Source organism: Zonotrichia albicollis, chromosome 1 (assembly GCF_047830755.1).
Source record: "Zonotrichia albicollis isolate bZonAlb1 chromosome 1, bZonAlb1.hap1, whole genome shotgun sequence".
Classification (NCBI taxonomy): domain Eukaryota; kingdom Metazoa; phylum Chordata; class Aves; order Passeriformes; family Passerellidae; genus Zonotrichia; species Zonotrichia albicollis.
In genome coordinates this window covers 23595688-23608548 of record NC_133819.1, presented here as the reverse complement: position 1 = coordinate 23608548, position 12861 = coordinate 23595688, and the positions used below count along the sequence as shown (strand labels likewise).

Sequence of the window (12861 nt, the reverse complement as noted above, 5' to 3'; positions counted from 1 at the left end):
TGAATGAGAAATGAATTAAAAATTAGATGTTAATTCAAAAAACAGAATAGATCTAAAGCAAAATTCTTCAAAAATATGCAATAAAGCAGACATTAGTTTAACTTTTAATTAAAGAAAATCATATTAAAATATGCTTGAAGAACCTGAGCTTGTATAGGTGGGTGTACACAGCACCCTTCTGTGCCAGTAAGATGAATGCCCATGAACACCGGAATTACCATGGCCCCATCTTAACAGTTCTGCTAAGCAGACTCTTTTAAACACCTAGCCCCTTACACTTAGGTCTACAATGAATGGGTCCACACAACATCTGGCCTTTGCACTGGCACGAACCAACTGCACCTTACAGTACTCTGAAGTATTTTACAGCTGCTGCGCTCCCCAGCCTCTCACCTTTACCTGATGGAGGCACCCAGCAGATTAAGCTGCAAAAAGACAGGGCAGACAGAGAATCTCTGCTCATGACACAGAGCACCAGGAGTTTATCTGGATGTGCAGCTGCAGAGAGCACATGCTGGTCTATGTCAGGGCACAGACAGGGGAGTCAGCACTGGCTGCAGCTGGTAGCACAGTGAACCTTCTAGGAGGTCCCTTTTGTGCATGAGTCATCCCATCCACACTGCTCCATGCCAGACCTTTCATCCCACAAAGCACACTCAGGGATCCAAATATGCCAGGCACAGCAGGCTGGGGGATTGAGAGACTGTGTTGTGCACATAAAATCAGACAGGGCAGGAGCTGCCCAGTACCTTGTATTCAACTTGTTGGGACTATCTCAAAGCTACTATTTCTACACTGGCTTTCCAACACAGTTACTGGTACCTCTCCAGCCTCGTAGACAGACAAAACAGAGGAATCCAAGGGATCTAGAGCTGCAGAGAATCCAAGGGAATCAGGATGTTGATAAAATTCACACTAAAAGCAGTTGAGGAAGCCTCGTGAACAGCTGCAGTGACACTTTTGTTTCCCCAGAGCTGTTGTCACCAGTTGCCTCATCAGCATGGTCAGGTCTGTTCAAAAAGGAGGGAGGTGGCCTTGGTGGCCCTCATTTTGATCCTTTGTCCTCCAAAATTGTGGTAAGGCAACCCTTATTTTGAGCTGTTGTGGGGTAGCAAGGACTCTGCTGTATCATCTGCCTTCATGTACTAAACATGTTGTCTGAGACCAGAGTCACCTAAAGAAGAACCAAGTAGGCACTCATCCAAATGCAAATGGACATCCTTCTAGATCTAGTTATATCCACAAACCAAAACCTAGATTATTCAATCACACTACAGATTCTGCAGCATTTTGTATCATTCTGTCATTGACTTATTTTAAAATACAAACATGCAGCTACTACGCAGATATAATATTTATATTCTTCAAGAAAGTCATTGCATGTTGACATTACTATGTCACAACTCTCAGTGCCATAAAGGAATGTGTTTTCAGATGCAAAACTAGATGCATTATTCTACATACTGGGTAGTTCCAGGCTTTAGTCTAAGAACCCTTTATTCTATGAAGAAAAGTTCTCTTTTTAGTCAGCCAGCAGTTCATATTACATTCAACAGACAGGATCTCAGGAATAACTTGAAAGAACGATTTCACTGAAGTTTAACAAGATTAGTTTGTGGTATTACGTGTCAATCCCTATCTACCACCAGTAGCTCTCAAGACTATAAACTAAATTAATGAGAACAAATGCCTAAAAGATATCAGAATCACCATGGAAATCAATAATGAAGATCCCACTAATGGCTGTAACACTAAGAAAAGCAAAAATAATTTGAAATTAGAACGTAACAGCACCAATTTCCATGCATTTATTTCTGGAAATTAGCACACAGATAACTTGCATCAGCTGCATAACATGCTGCTTCTTGCCCAAACTGGAACATTAGACAAACCTGCGTAGGGATGAATGAGAACACTGAGAGTGGAAGGAGATAAGATGGTGCCCCCAGGCACCTGAGAGAAATCTGGGACAGGGTGGTTCTGTTGAGATGTGAAGATGAGATCTGAATGGATTTAGGCAGGGGTATGGAAATGCATAGGAGATGTGAGGGTCTCTATGGGGTGAGCTAAAAAGCTCAAGTCATTTTTGTGCAGAAAAGGCAAAAATTATTCTTTTGTACACTGAATAAACTTTATTTACTTTTGATGGAGCATGGGTATATTAGAATGTTGGACTGTCATCAGTGACTACTAATATAAAAGATGTAGGCACATTGCTTGAACTATTATGTACATTGTCATGTCATCCAGAAAGTTTAGGAATTTGCAGACTGCACCATGTAAGTCACTGAAAACAGCAGTGACATCTGCTTTCTTTAAAAAAGCTGACAGCCTAGGTGTCCAATAAAGGGCTAAATATGACACAGACATAATACAGAAAGGTGAATGAAATAGAAAGAGTAACAAACTTGTTTGTATAAAAGGATCAGACCCCAAGGGAAATGAATCTCAGTCAAAGGAAAGGGAGAATTTTAAGAAGGATTATGAGACAGAGCTATGATATGGCTTTGAAAAGACACAAGTGAACTCCAACACAAAACCAAGAATGAATGCAGAGGTATTGAAAATTTAGCAAAGGCTAATGTAAATATAGCCATAACATTATCAAAATAAAATGAAAGATGATAGAATGGGGATAGTCAATGAAGGCCCTTCAGGTGATGGCAAACAGCTTATATTTGATGTGATAGCAAGAAACTGATCTCTGGAAGAATGGAAGGAGAGAAGTGACAGGGTCAAAATTAACTCAGAAAACAATTCTCTACTTAAAAGATATGATATGATAAACTATATAAATGTCTGTCACCTTCATACAGTATCCACAAAATTTTTAATTTTTCTCACTACAGTAGGCACTATTAGCCTTTTATGCTCTGGAAATTTGGTGGGCCACACAGTAGTATTTTTTGTTTTCTGAACTGCAATTAAACAGGTCAGCAGAAACACAGAAAGACAAGGGAGAAGCTGTTTCTGTACCCTGGCTCTAACAGCTGGCTCCCAGCATGTCTGGAAGTCCAGAAGAAAGAAAGATGGGACAGCTGCTGTCTCTCTCAAGCTGCTGTAGTTGATGAGTGCCCTTCTGTAAAATATTCAAGATCTGCCCATTTACAGTCATCAGTTCATCTTTCAGCAAACAGCCCCATTGCATCCACCACCAAAGCAGCCTCTGCCTCAACTGAAGGAGAAAAAGGACAAAATGTCAGCTGATGCAGCAAAATTCTGACCTGAAAATGGCTGAAAGGGGCCCTGTCTGATGCCTTTTAGTGCAGTTATCTTTCATGAAGAGCTTCCAACCTGTTACATTCTCAGAGAACAGGAAGTTAATGAGCAAAGATGGAACCAGACATTCAGGGAAAGGAAACTTAGTTCACTCCTTCAGTCTGTCGTTTTGTGGTTTTAGAGGTGAAGGGCATATAACACATACATTTCCTCTGACACAGGTGGCAGGGAAGTGGTCTGGAAGGTTATCAGCCAGTCAGAGACCTGGAGAGCTGAACTCAGGTGCTGCTAAAGCAGCTTCAGCAGCTCCTGGGCTCCCATGGGGGGTGTGCAGTATCAGTGTCACTGCTCTTGCTTCCCTCTACGTATAAACCCAGCATTTAAAATCCTTAGGCTTTTTTTTAGTGTCCATATCCCAGTGGGAAAAAAATTACCACACAAACATGACAATATTCTGGAATTTTATCTAAATAAAATGAGACTTGAATAGAATTTTACAGGACAAATACAAGATTATTTTTTGGGTAAGGAGATCTATTCAGTGAATTGTCAAGCTCTGTGCTAACAGAAAAACTGTATCATGGCCTTTAGCATAACCTCCTATCATTTATCATAACCACAAACATCATTTTACACCAAAGAACTCAGCAAAAACTAAATGTAATGTTTGAAAAATATTTCCCATATTATTTCTGAATTCCAAACATCAAGTTCTAATTTTGAAAGTATATTTATTACTGTTTTGCCAAATAGAAGTTCCAGCCTAACAAAACCCAAAAACAACTCTAAAGTTTAGGGAAAGATTCCTATAAACTCCATCGGGGCATCACACTTCTCTGCCTTAGCACTGAACAGTAATTTCTATGGCTTATTAGCAACACTTGGTATCACAGCTCTAAAAAAGTTTAACAAAGAGACAGCCACTCTCATTGAATACAAGATGGTAAAAGTGGATAAAGAAAGACATGAGTAGAGCAAGGAAACAATGAAATTCTGAGAGCAGCTGCCCAGTTACTATTGATTTTTCCATGGACATCATCATAGAAGTGAGTCTGAAGAAGAACAGCAATGACATCATAGGATCTTAGAATGAGTTCCTCCTTTCTAGGTGCTTGCTAGAAATTTGTCAAAAATAGTAAAATGTTGTACAAAGGGGAACAGGTAAATATTTTGGAAACATCATACATCTAGCACTCATTTAGGAACCACATACTGAACACAAAAGTCTTTCATGACACGGCATATCTTTCTCAATTTACATTTTAATTGCTTTAATACTAAAACAGAATTTCTTACTGAATGGAGGACTGGCACGTGTTGATACAGCAGCTCTTCTAAACCTTAGGGAATGAAAAAAAGGGAGACAGACTGTACTGCATCACACTGCTTAGAAAATCTATCAAAACCAGTAACAAAATACTCAGGTTTAACAATGAGAAGAAAATGCTATGTATTTCTTGCACCAAAAAAAGTTAGTGTTTATATAATGAGCAACAATCAGGATTGAAGCTAATAGTCATCTGCAACTTTTGTTTTTTTTTTTTACAATGTAACATTTCATAATTACCCAGCTTAACCTTAAAAAGTTTAAGTACAATTTGCAGATTAAAAACCTTAAAAATGACTTCTTAAGTAGTTTGTCATGTAAACTAAAAGAATATTCTTCTGGAAAAGCTAAGTGAGCCAAGATCAAAGAAGACTATGCAGCTCCTCATACTTAAATCTTAGTATTATTAAAATAAAATACATTAACTAAAATTAGTGTACATTACAGGGCTTCTAAACCCTTCAAAAGACAAGTGATAACAAATTAGTTACACAAAAAGGATAAAAAGATGTCAAAAATACTTGGTTTTACCTGGCTTTTGATGAAACTCTGAAATACTTTGAAATTATATTCTAAAAGCATCTTCTGTTTCAAGCACAGTTAGCTCAAAAGGCAGCTATTTGATTTGCTTTGGATACTGCAGTTAAACAGCTCATTTTTAAAAGCTGACTTTCTAAACTGTTTACTGCAGAGTCTGTCCTACATTATAAATAATATTTTTTGCAGAAGGGAACCACAAACAACTTCATGGTTTAGGAGAAAGCCTTGTGACCTGTATGCTTAGGATGAGTGTCACATTACGATGTTGGTAATTTTAATCCTCACTTCTGGGACAGATTAACACAAATAAAGCAAGTCAAAAGTTATGTTCAATAACTCTCAGAATACCAGGCTGTCTCCCAGAAACAGCTCGGTACAACTCGGTAGAGTTCTTCTTCCTCTCTTACAAGGTTTTAAAAAAAATTCCCCTCTACACAAAGTTAAAAAAAAAAATCTCACTTTACCAAGAAGACAAAATTAAGAATGTAGCATTCAAATATGCATGCCTATTTTACATATGGATGGCTCAGATGCCTCTAATTGAGATGCAGCAGAAAAAGGCTAAATCTAATTTTTACATGTTTATAAGATTTGTCAAATTTTAATTAATTACAAATTGTTCTCTCTAGATACCTGTATCTGGGACAACTTTTCTGCAAAATGTCTGAAGTAACAAATGCACTTGTAAAGCTTGAGAACTGGTTAGAGAAAAGAGTGGCGGTGTTAAGGGTTTTTTTCACACACTGAAATATGTTAAGGCTTGTGCCAGAAGTTCTAAGTCATCAACAGGAAATAATGAAAGAGTCTCTGCCACTTTAAACCTCTGTGAATAAGACTTAACATTATCAAACTCTTGTTACATTTTACACATCAAAATGCAGAACAAAAAAAAATTAATTGCTATGCCAACATCTCATCCTTCATACAATGATCACCAGTATAACAATCTCTATGCTTTAAATGCCAAGGTTGAAAAGTGGCAAAAATGTTGAGAGTTGACTTGAATAAAACATAGTGTGGGCTAGTGAGAGAATTAATTATTTCCTCATTTATATGCTTGTGGGATAGAGAGTCTAGCAACTTGGGTTACAATCTCTTTATGCTAGCGTATGTACCCACAAGTTGAAGGTTAAAGTTATTGCTCGATTTAGTAATTTGAGACTCTGGCTTACTGACTCAGCCATAAAGACTTGCACCCAGGTGGAATATTCTCTTTCAGACACGCTTCTTTCACAACTGTAGTTTGTGGAGTAAAAGGGATTTTAAGAATGGCTTTGGTTTTCTTTGCACTGTTGCATTTAAAGGGATGCAACTGGGCCAGCTGCAGCATTGACTAGAATTAGTTTAAGAAAAAACTCTGCTTAGATGTAGCTGAAGTAATAGCTACATTAATTTTAACTGTGCTGTCTACAATACTTGCATTCATCATTTTAATGAAATGTGGTAAATCCACTGTGGAGTAGGTACAAACACACATGGCAGGAGAGACAAGACACTGTGCAGCCAAACCAAAGGTACATTGTGATATCTGGACAAAGACCATTCCTGCAGGTAGTCAGGGAGAAAAAATCCAGCAGCACAAGTTAAAAGGAGCAATCTCTTGTGGTATATACTTTTTTTTTCCCCCTTTAGTGAACAGCAATTCAGTAGGATGGAACAAAAGAATCATCATTCTATAATTATGTTCTGGAATATCCGTTGGCCTCACCTGTAATTGTGAATTAATTTCAAAATTCTTTCCAGGGTCTCATGCCTGTAGAAAATTTTTTAAAAAATAACAACAAAACCCTCAAAGTTCTGTGAAATTCAGATAACACTTTGGAGTTGTTCCCAATGCAACTGTCTGTCAAGGCCTTAATAATCTTAGTAATTTAATTTGCTGTACTTTATTCAGTGATATGAGATAAATCAGAGAATCATAGAACATTTTGAGTTGGAAAGGACCCACAAGGATCATCGAGGTCCAATTCCCAGCCCTGCATAGGACAATCTAAGGAATCATACCATGTACCTGAGAGTGTTGTCCAAAAGTTTCTTAACTCTGTCAGGCTTGGTGCCATGACCACTTCCCTGGGGAGTGTGTTCCAGTGCTCAGCCACCCTCCAGGTGAAAATATTCTTAATGGTATTTTTAGGTTCCAGGCATAAAATACAGCAGAACTTTTTTAGAGCTAGCTCTTCAATCTCCAGGTTATGTAGACTACTCAAATCTAAAATCTAAAAGATTTGTACCTAGTCTACCAACACTAGGACCCTAAGCCCTTCTCTATGTAGATCAGAAGGTGAAGAAGCAGGAAAAAAAATGTTTGTTGTTTTATTAGATTAAGTCAGGCTACAGACAGACATAGTTCTGGCATTTCAATCCCAAGCACACTGTTTTAGTATAAAAAGCTCACTATAGACTGTTCCACTAACCAAAGTAACAGTACACTTTAGGTAAAGTGCATTAAAAAACTGTCAGTTTTTTAAGGCTCTATAAAAGTGACTTTTGTGTTACAGGCCAATGCTGATAGCATCACCTTTCCATCACAAAGAAATGAACAAGTGTCACCCAGCACCTGTATAAAAAAGCAGCAGCAGCTGATGACTTACAGGACACAGCATCAGTGAGAAACTAAAGAATATGAACCAGAGACTGGTAATGTTCTTAAGCAGTGCAACACTCCCATGCTGGCAGCATGTGAACACACTCCAGTCACCGTGGTGATTCTCTGGTTTCTCCTTACCCTCACACACACATTATACCCAGAGGATGGGAGCCTCTCTGCAAAAAACATCCAAACACACTTTGCTTAGCTCTGAGATGAACTGAACTGAGCTGGGTTGCTGCTTAAGACAAATGTGTGTTCTCTCTGAAATCAGATTCAATAGCCAAAAACTACAGAGAAACCACCCCCAAGAGTTACAAGGCAACAGTTCACAGAGCTGGGGACAGATGAGACTCACAGACTGATGCTGTATGGGGCAGAAAGTCTGAAGAAATTTGTGTATTTCTGTCAGATTGATCTGCCTAGAAAAAGTGAGAGTAAACACAACCAGTCCTGGTACAGAGCACAGCTAGAACATGAAAGGAGGAATGAAGGCGGCAACATAAAGAACTACAGAAAACCTCATGGGAACTTGACTGATCAATCTCCATAGGGTGCAATGTGCCTGGACCCTCGCCTTGACTGGGTCCAGGATTTATTTTTCAAGTACATTTGCTCACCTTAGCACAGGTAAACAAATTCGAGACTGCATGAGGACCCAAAGCCAACCTTCTGGAGAATCTCTGGTAGAATATGGCCAGCCAAAAGCTTTAATACCAACTTCATTTTCAGTGGTGTTAAACTGACAGAATTGAAAACAAAATTTGCTGTCAGCAAGGCACATCCACAGAAACTGAAACTAAACAGGATGGCAACATAGGGATGCTCATGAGGACACTCCACAGTAAAATCTGAAAATCCCTTAGAAACCTTAGCATCTTCCTGAAGTAGAAGTTTCTCAGTTTGAGGAAGCTTTTTCATATGCAAGAGTATCAGTTTGTAGGGTTATACTGGATCTTGTAAATATGAAAGAGGCCTGTATGGTAAATCATCAAATGCAAGGATAGCTACACAAGGTCAGGCACCTGCAATAAGACTGCACACAACAAACATCATTCCTTCCTAAAAGCATGCAGTCTTATTTGGAAATAATGATTATCTAAAGTTAATACATTTCAACATAAAACCTACTGGTTTTATAATCAGCAATGTGTTTCAAATAAAATAAAAAGGTAAAGAAACAAATAAATCTGGATTTTTCAATGTCCAATCTCACAAAACATGCCGTATTTGAGAATATCAGAGGAAAGCAACAACCACCATATATAACCTCTGACTTTTGGCTCATAAGAATACTACTGGGAGGACCAGTATTCTTTATGTAGATTCTATTTGTGATAGTTCCACAGGTTGCATGTTCTGAATAAAATAGCCAACACTTACTTTATTTCCTCTATTACTACCCAAGTGACTTAAAGCACTGAACAGAACACTGCACACCATTTCAAGGAATATGCAATTTTGTCAGAGTTCCCTACTTACACTTAAGCAAGCCAACTTTGAAGACTAGACTAAATCTCTATTTAGTGCAGTATATTAGTAACATAAATATCTATGGACGAAATTTTGTAAAATTACATTTTTTAATGTAATTTTGAAATTGATTACATGAAATTAATTTCATGCTGATTACATGAAAGGACTATCTGTTTCCATGTTTTCAAGTGGAAGGTGAAGAAAGCACATTCAACTGTCTGAGACATTAGATGAGCATTGTTCACAAACATACCGAACCAGAAAGAAACACGCACATACTTTCATTGTTTCCTGGAGGAATTCTTACGTGCTGGTTTTGTTCCTTGTAAAGCTAAAGGACAATGTGACCCTGCTGATCTTTCAAAGAGATCTTGATTTTTTTTTCAGATGAATGAACAAATCAATTTCCTTTTAACAAAGAGGTAATTTAACTCGTCAGCACTCCTTCAAAGCAGTACATTCATTTAAGGTCTAAACACAGAATCTGCGAGATTATTGTGTGTCTAAAATGAGATGGATTCCTGTAACAAAGTATGTTTTCTACACAGTATTTAAGGAGCGTTTTACAACATTTCTGAGAGAACTTCAGGAACAATTTAACTCATTTTAGTCCAAGCACCCTGCTTATCATGGTGCTGACTCCCCACAATCCCAAGAGTCATCCCTGCTAACTAAGAATGAGCCATTCAGGTAACTGCAGAGACAAGGATCGTCACTTGCATCTTATGTACACCAGAAAATTAGGAGAATTGCAACTGCTGAACTTCTGATAAAATGTCTAATATACTCACTAGCAAAATTCTGACTTTGGCAGGGAAATGGCAAAAGACATATTGGATCTAATCTAAAGTTAAATTAAACAAACACATAACTTGAAGAAGTATTTTTAACTTTTGCCAGAACACCTCTGCTGAAATATTTGACTGTTTTTTCCAGTGCATACAAACAGTTTAACAATTTACATAAAGGCTATGGATAACAAAATTTAATTATAGTATGTCATATACAGTCTGTATTTAGGAAGATTATTCTTGACACCAGTGTAATTGCAATGAAACACAGCCTTGTTGTATAACGATTTTTGGCTTTAGGATGAGTATCAAGCCAAAGAAAACAGAAAGAGAATAAAGATTTTAAAGAAATCCAATATTACCTTAGCTTTAATCACAGAAGGGTTTGTACTTGAAAGAATCTTTAAAGATCAAAATGTCCAACCCTTCTGTCCTGGGCAGGGACATCTTTCAGTAGACCAGGCTGCTCAAAGTCCTGTCCAACCTGAGCTCAATCATGGGGCATCCCCATCATAAAATATTTCTTATGTCCAATCCACACCAACTTCTTTCTGTTTCAAGTCAATGCCTCTTGCCTTGCCAGAACTGGTCTTGGTAAAAAGCCTCTATCTCTTTCACAGAACCCCCTTTAATTATTGAAATGCTGCAACAAGTTCTCCCCAGAGCCTTCTCTACTCTGCTTCTGGGCTGAACAATCCCAACCCTTCCAGCATTTCTTCACAGGAGAGGTATTTCAGGCCTCTGACCATTTTTGTGACAGTCCTCTGGACTCCCTCCAACAGGCCCATTCTTGTACTGGGGACCCCAGAGCTGGACACAGTGCTCCAAGTGGCATCTCTAAAGAGCAGAGCTGAACAGAGGGGGTAACCTCCCCTGACCTGCTGGCCATGCACTTCTATTGCTTCTTTTATCAGTTCTCCTACTAACATAATCAGCATACCTAGGGACTGATGCAGACACTATTACAATACAAATGACTGCTGTTCAGTGTAGAACTGTTACTGACCTTTCCCATGTAAGGCAAGGAACGGAAGAAGGAGAAATGCAAGGTAACAGAGTCACTTAGTTTGCAAAATCTGACCTATTTGGCATCACAATTACATGAAACAGAATATTATACAGGCTTAATATTAGAAAGATTTTCAAGAAACAAAGTTGTTTTACCCAAGTAGTAAAATATTAATCATTTTAGTAGAGAAGTTCTTTAAGTATTTCCATGAAGCTTTTACCAGAAGTAACTGCACAGACACTGGGATCACAAATAGCTGTACAGACACGGTGCCTGATGCTTAGTGGAACTCTCCCTGTGATCACATCCAGAGGTCACGCTGAAGCCAGAGAAGACAGTAACAGCACTCATGCCATTTCTCCTACACTCTCACTATTCCTGCTGGCAGCCAGATAAGATGGTGGAAAAAGAGCAGCAGAAGTAACAAGCCTGGCTGAACTGCCAGGAGCAAGAAAAATGCAGGAAACAAAGGAAAACAGCAATAGGTTGAAAGGAGAAAGGACTCTACACAACTTTCCTTGTCCATGGGCCATTGTCATGTGAGACAAATAAGGCAGAACTAGTTGGTGTTTATTTTAACTAAAGGACATATTAATAATAGGCCTACACAAGTAGGGGAATTGTGATTATCCTGACCAAACATTCCTTATTCTGGCTTGGTTTTTTTTATTTCTAGGAAAGAGCTGAGGCTGCATAATTCTCTTATGATTATTTTTTTTCTGCTGAATCTTTCTAAGATTGAGGCTTATCCATACAATGCCTCCTCCAGTCAGGACAAGGAAGTTTCCTTCAGAAACAAAGAGAAATATAAACTAACAATTAATATTACTACCCTTCCTAACATCCAAGCTTAAGGAAAAACAAATCTTACAATGTGCTTTAAAGTTAGTATTTATATGAAAAATCTAAACCATAAGCAAAAAAAGTAGATGTTCCATGATAGAAATAAAAGATTTTTTTAATTTTAATTTTTCTTCGTTCTTTTCACAGCTAATATTGCTGAGAAGTTTGGGAGCATCAGCTGGGAGGTTTTCTGCTCACTCCTGGCTGACAAGCTTCAGCTCACATGCCCAAAGAATATTACAGAATCACAGATGCAGTATTTTTTTAAAATCATTCTTTTAGAAGTCTTGTTCCGCTTATCTCTTACAGTCTTCTTAAATAGCAAAACTTTGATATAAACCCCATATTTTATATTCAGAACCACAACATCCAGGTCACCAGATTCTTACATCTTGTGTCTGCTGGAACATTTCACTATTGCATCCACTGTTTCAATTTCTTATTATGCCTGAAAACAAAAAACTCTCTGTTCGTGCAGAAATGTGTCATAACAATAAAAGAGCATCTGTGCTCTAACAAATCCAGTGGCATTTGTACTGGCTAAGGCTAACCAGTTTGCAGTAAATTTTCATCTTAAATTACTGCAATTCAATTGTAGAAAGCTAGGATGGTTTTGTTTTACTGGTTTAGCACGCAGACTACATAATACTTCACATAATCAGCCTATATAATCAAATTATTAATCCTTCAAAGTATTTTAACAGTTTTCCACTTTAACAGCAATTTTCATAACAGTGAATTAAACCAGATCCAGACATCTCTTTGGACATCATCCTGTGGTTATACTAACAGATAAAGGCAGCAGACAAGGCTGTTCAAAGCTATCTGAGGCAAGATATAATCTCAGCCAGACTTGATGATCCAAAACTCTTATGTCAAAGCAGTGTCTGACCTAGGTAAATGGCTACTTGATACAGTGAAAGATAAAGATGTAGAACAGCAGATTCTAAATGAAAACTACCGCCCAGATTTGTGAAACTGTCCATGATTTTCCAGAGAAGCAAGAGAGCAAGTTTTTAGGTACTGCGAAATAAAGAATCCTTGATGGCAGTAAGGGCTCCTATCCTCT

The 12861-nt window shown here is 38.0% G+C and overlaps 1 protein-coding gene across 5 annotated transcripts in view; it reads right to left on the bottom strand.

Moving 5' to 3' along the window:
* The window catches only part of ANKIB1 (ankyrin repeat and IBR domain containing 1), an 87975-nt gene that overhangs the window by 56014 nt on the left and 19100 nt on the right, over positions 1 to 12861 (bottom strand). The window lies entirely within an intron of this gene.